This window comes from Arachis ipaensis, chromosome B10, assembly GCF_059453495.1.
Source record: "Arachis ipaensis isolate K30076 ecotype BB chromosome B10, ASM5945349v1, whole genome shotgun sequence".
NCBI classification, from domain to species: Eukaryota; Viridiplantae; Streptophyta; class Magnoliopsida; order Fabales; family Fabaceae; genus Arachis; species Arachis ipaensis.
Genome location: NC_142435.1, coordinates 116,469,007 through 116,475,841, shown reverse-complemented (window position 1 = coordinate 116,475,841; position 6,835 = coordinate 116,469,007).

Sequence of the window (6,835 nt, the reverse complement as noted above, 5' to 3'; positions counted from 1 at the left end):
GCTCCTCGTATATTACTCTCTTTCCAATACTATTATGTATATATTTTATTTTAGAGGTCAAAATATCACACCACCTCTGGTTTACGGCTTAAGCGTGAAGCTTTGTGTGGTAGGGTGTTACAGTAATTTATTTTGTATTTGATACTATATAAAAATTAATTATTAACTTAATAAAAGTAAATAACTAAAATTATATTTGAATAAATATAATTCTAAATTCTAAAATATTTAAAATATATTTTGAAAATAGACCAGCCAACATACTTTCATTATTTTTAATATTTAAAAATAAATTTTTCTTTCACAAACTAATGGTATTTTTTAAAATTGAAAAGTTAAAAATAAATATTATTTTCAAAAATAAAAACAAAAAATAAAAATAGAGAGTTTGATATGAAGAATAATACACAGCAATAAAAACACTCTCCTCTCTCTTTATACACTACTAATAGTTTCTCTCTCTCTCTCTCTCTCTCTCTCTCTTTACGTTACTGCATATATGAATCATCTTTATCGAATTAATTATATTAATATTAGAGTATTCTATTTACACATCTTTATTTTATATTTAGTACATCTTTTTTATTTGTTTATTTTACAACACGTTATCAGCACGAGACTCTGATCAAATTTTAGGAAGACTTAGATAATAAATTTTCATTATGTTGAAACTCTCTCATCTTGAATTTAATGCTCTTGATATATCTGAAAACAACTATTTATCATGAATACTAGATGCTGAAATCCATCTTGATTCAATGGATCTTGGAGATACCATTAAGGCTGAAAATAATACATCCTAAAAGGATAAAGCCAAAGTCATGATCTTCCTTTGTCGTCATCTTGACGAAGGATTGAAAAATGAATATCTCACATTAAAAGATCTTGCAGATCTGTGGAAAAACCTTGAAGAAAGGTATAATCATCAAAAGACAGTGATACTTCTTCAAACACGATATGAATGGACGCACTTGCGTCTATAGGATGTTAAATCCATAAGTGAATATAATTTAGCAATGTTTCGAATCATCTCACGAATGAAATTATGTGGGAAAAAGATAACTGATAATGATATGTTAGAGAAAACTTTCTCAACTTTTCATACCTCGAATGTGCTCCTGCAGCAGCAGTATCGAGAAAAAAGATTTAAAAAATATTATGAGTTAATTTCTTGCTTTATTGCTGAACGCACCAATGAGTTGCTTTTAAAAAATCATGAATCGCGCCCAGCTGGCGCCGCCCCATTTTCTGAAGCAAATGCGGCAAATCATAACCCTAGAAGAGGTAAATGACAATGTTTTAGCAACAAGAAAAATTATGGAAGAAAAAAAAATTATGTTCACAAGAAAGGATCTCACCAGAAATGGGATAAAGAAAGAAATAATGGGTAAAATAAATCAACATATGATAAATGTTTTCGTTGTGGTGGAAAGGGTCATTGGTCGCATACCTGTTGTACCCCAAGACACCTAGTCGATCTTTATCAAGCATCTTTGAAAAAGGATGACAAAGGAAAGGAGACGAATTTTGTTTCAAATGATGCTGAAAATTACACCATTCATTATGAAGTATCTGATTTCTTTGAGAATCCTGAAAGAAATATTGGTCATTTGATCAATGATGGAATAGTTTAGTATATGGGATTGTTAAGTATTCATGTAAATAAATAATGTAAGAAACTTCTTGTTAAGTTTTATTTTCTATTCATTTGAATTTCAAGTGTGATGAATATAAACAATGTTTGATAAAATATTTATATTTATAAATTTTAAAATTACTGAATGTGCCAAGATAATAATAATAAAATTTTTAGTATATACTATATTTCTTAGAAAAATATTTTCAATCAAGAAAATAATTTTACTGCGGAAATATTTCTACTCATTTTATTATTTGTCTTTGAAAAAAATGGCAAGGACATATAGTGAAGATGTTTGCCTTGCGGATAGTGTAAGTTCGCATACTATTCTCAAAAGTAATACATATTTTACTCATCTTGTGCCAAAAGAAGAATATGTTAATACTATTATTAGCTCAGGTAATGTGATAAAAGGTTTTAGAAGAGCTATAATTTTGTTTCTCGGAGGAACAAAATTCATAATAAATAATGCACTATTGTCTACTAAGTCTCTAAGAAACTTATTGAGTTTTAAAGATATTCGCCGAAATGGATATCATATTGAAACAATGAATGAGAAAAATTATGAGTACTTATGTATCACAACTCATGATTCAAATAAAAAGGTTATATTAGAAAAGTTACCCTCACTTTCATCTGGGTTATATTATACCAAAATTAGTGCAATTAAATCACATGCCATTGTAAACCCGAAGTTTACTAGCCCAAATGAATTCATAACTTGGGATAATCGATTGGGTCATCCGGGAACAACCATGATGCGGAAAATTATTGAAAACTCCCATGGACATTCATTAAAGAACCATAAGATTCATAAATCCAATGAATTTTGTTGTATTGCATGTTCTCAAGGAAAGATAATTTTAAGGCCATCACCAGTAAAGATTGGATTTAAGTCCCCTGAATTCCTAGAAAGGATTCAAGGCGATATATGTGGACCTATTCATCCACCATGTGGATCTTTTGGATATTTGATGGTCCTAATAGACGCATCTTCGAGATGGGCACATGTGTGTTTATTGTCTTCTCACAACCTGGCATTTGCGAGATTACTTACTCAAATTATTTGATTAAAGGCACAGTTTCCAGAAAATCCAATCAAAGCAATTCATCTTGATAATGTTGGTAAATTTACTTCCCAAGTCTTTGATGCTTATTTTATGGCTAACGGAATAAGCGTTAAACATCCAGTAGCTCATGTTCACACACAAAATAGGTTAGCAGAATCACTTATTAAACGCCTCCAATTAATTGTTAGACCCTTACTTATGAGAACAAATCTCCCAACCTCGGTTTGGGGGCATGCTATTTTACATGCCACAGCACTTATTCATTTGAGGCCAACAAGTTACCATCAGTTCTCTCCTATGCAATTAGCTTTTGGCCAGCAGCCAAATGTTTTCTATTTAAGAATATTCGGATGTGCGATATTTGTTCCCATTACACCACCTTCTCGCGCCAAAATAGGACCCCAAAGAAAATTAGGAATATATCTTGGATATGATTCTCCCTCCATAGTGAGGTATCTTGAGATACAAACTGGAGATGTATTTAAAGCCAGATTTATGGATTGTCATTTTGATGAGTCAAAATTTTCAATATTAGGGGGGGAGAGAATAAGCTTCTTGAAAAAGAACTTAATTGGAATGCATCATCCTTAATGCATTTAGATCTTCGATCAAGGCAATGTGAACTAGAAGTTCAAAAGATTATACATTTGCAAAGAATAGCAAATGAATTGCCTGATGTATTTTCTGATACAAAAAGGATAACTAAATCCTATATACCGGCAGAAAATGCTCCAATTCGAATTATTGTCCCAATCGGATAAATTGCCACCGAAGCAAATTCATGTCAGAAGCGTGGTAGGCCTGTTGGTTCAAAAGACACAAATTCTCGGAAAAGAAAAGAGGTAAATACTATTCCTATTGAAAAAAATAAAGACATAGTAAAGACACATGGAGTTGTTCAAAATTCTGATATAGTTTTGACGCCAGAAGACGTTCAGGTACATGAAAATTGTGAAAATGACGAGATCTCGATAAATCATGTCTTTATAGGAGAAAAATGGGACCAAAATAAAACAATTGTCAATGAAATATTTGCATATAATGTAGCATTAAATATCATGCATGAAAGTAGGAATCTTGAGCCAAGAACAATCGAAGAATATCGACAAAAGAATGATTGGCCGAAATAGGAAGAAACTATGAAGGCTGAGTTAGACTCACTTGCCAAACGTGAAGTCTTTGGACCTGTAGTCCAAACACCAGAAGATGTAAAACCTATTGGATACAGGTGGGTATTTGTGAGAAAACGAAATAAGAAAAATGAAGTTGTACGCTACAAGGCTCGACTTGTGGTACAAGGTTTTTCACAAAGGCCCGGTATAGATTATGAAGAAACATATTCCCCTGTAGTGGATGCAATAACATTGCGTTATTTGGTCAGTTTATCCGCATACCATAAACTACATATGCATTTAATGGATGTGGTAACAACCTATTTATACGGATCATTAGATCGTGATATCTATATGAAAGTCCCTGAAGGACTAAAGATGTCTAAACCATCCAATGAATATTTGCAGGGGTTATACTCAGTTAAATTGTAAAGATATTTATATGGTCTAAAGCAATCTGGACAAATGTGGTATAATTGTCTTACTAGGTATCTAGCCAAAGACAGATTCAAGAATAATGATATCTGTCTATGTATTTTCATAAAGAAATCTGCATCTAGATTCATTAGAATTGCTGTGTTCGTTGATGATTTAAATATTATTGGAACTCCTAAAGAGATTCTAATAATTATAAAGGCTCTAAAAGAAGTTTTTGAGATGAAAGATCTTGGAAAGACTAAATTTTGTCTCAACTTGCAGATCGAGCATACAAAAAATGGGATCTTTATTCATTAAATAACATACATTGAAAAGATCTTGAAGAGATTTTATATGGATAAATCACATCCATTAAGTACCCAATGATCGTACTGTAGATCGAAGATACAAAAAATGGATCTTTATTCATCAAACAACATACATTGAAAAGATCCTGAAGAGATTTTATATGGATAAGTCACATCCATTAAGTACCCCATTGATCGTAAGGTCTTTGGATGTGGAAAAAGATCAATTCCGTCCTAAAGAAGAAAATAAAGATATCCTTGGTCTTGAAGTACCATATCTTATTGCCATTGGAGTGCTAATGTATCTTGCTAATAATACACGCCTTGACATATCATTTGCGGTGAATTTACTAGCAAGGTATAGTTCCTCTCCAACCAAGAGACATTGGAATGGAATCAAACAAAATTTTTGATATCTTCATGGAACGATTGATATGAGTCTATTTTATCCATATGAATCGAAGTCATAATTAGTTGGCTATACAGATGCTGGATACTTGTCTGATCCATACAAAGGAAGATCTCAAATAGGATACTTGTTCACATATGGTGGTACAACTATATCATAGAGGTCCACAAAACAGACGATTGCCGCAACATCCTCTAATCATGCTGAAATACTAGGGATACATGAAGCAAGTTGCGAGTGTTTTTGGCTTAGGAGTTTGATCCAATATATTCTATCATCATGTAGATTGATTGTTCATAAGATAGCTCCAACTGTTCTGTTTGAAGATAATACAGCATGCATTGCTCAGCTTAAAGGTGGATATATCAAAGGTGATAGAACAAAGCATATTTCTCCCAAATTCTTCTTCACTCATAATCTTCAAAATCAAGGGACAATTGATGTCCAACAGATCCGCTCAAGTGACAATCTGGCAGATTTATTTACAAAATCACTCCCAAAATCCTCTTTTGAAAGATTGGTACATCAAATTGGGATGCACCGATATTGAGATATTAAATAATGTTGACAAGAGGGGGAGACTGTACTATTTTTTCTTTGGTCAGATTTTTTCCCATTGGGTTTTTCTTGACAAGGTTTTTAATGAGGCAGTCTCTATCATAAAGGATTTTGTACTCTTTTTCCTTCACTAAAATTTTTTTCCCTTGGATTTTTCTTTAGTAAGATTTTAATGAGGCGTAATCTTAAATGGTCATCCAAGGGAGAGTGTTGTGATAAGGATGCATGAGGTGGATGCCCATTAATGTTTGGGCGGCTAACATTTTCAAGTAAAATGTTCAAATTATCAAAGAAAAAATGAAGTGAATTATGTTTAGGTTTAATTACTCTGTTGGTCCCTATAGTTTTGTGAAATTTTCAATTAGGTCCCTATACTTTTTTTTCTTTTTAATTGGGTCCCTGCACTATTTTTTTTCAATTAAGTCTCTCTTAGTAGTAATTGGCTTAATTTTATAGGGACCCAACTAAAAAAAAAAGAATTGGTATAGGGACCTAAATAAAAGGAAAAAAAAGTGTAGGGACCCAATTAAACAAAAAAAATTTGGTGCAAGGACTTAATTAAAAGGAAAAAAAGTATAAGGACCTAATTGAAAATTTCGCAAAACTATAGGGACCAACGGAGTAATTAAACCTTATATTTAAAACTTTAACTTTTGTACGCCTATAAATAGAGAGTATGATATGAAGAATAATACACACAACAATAAAAACACTCTCTTCTCTCTTTATACACTACTAATAGTTTCTCTCTCTCTCTTTACGTTATTGCATATATGAATAATCTTTATTGAATTAATTATATTAATACTAAAGTCTTCTATTTACACATTTTTATTTTATATTTAGTACATCTTCCTTATTTATTTATTTTACAACAAATTTCTTTATAAAATTGTGTTGTTTTAGTTTTAAAACTCCAGCAATAATCTATGTTTCTGCATTCAAATACTTTCATTAGAAATTAGTTTTAATTTTAATTTTAAAAATAGTATTAAATAAAATATGGATTATTTAGGATTCCTACAACATATTTATTGTGTATTTGAAAATATTTTATAATGGCTAACTATAAATTTTTATATAATTTTAGATTTTAAATATTAGAAAATAAAATTATAATTTTATTTATTCATGTCATGCACAAAAAAATCACATTAAAATCATAAATATTATTTAAAATGACTATAAATTATATAACAGCTTATCATACCTTACTAAACATAGGCCCAACCCCACATTTTTGTTAGTTGGCGAGCTATACTTAAAATTGGGCTGTGCAAAGTTGACTGATAAACCACTACTTTATGGTTTATCTTATACTC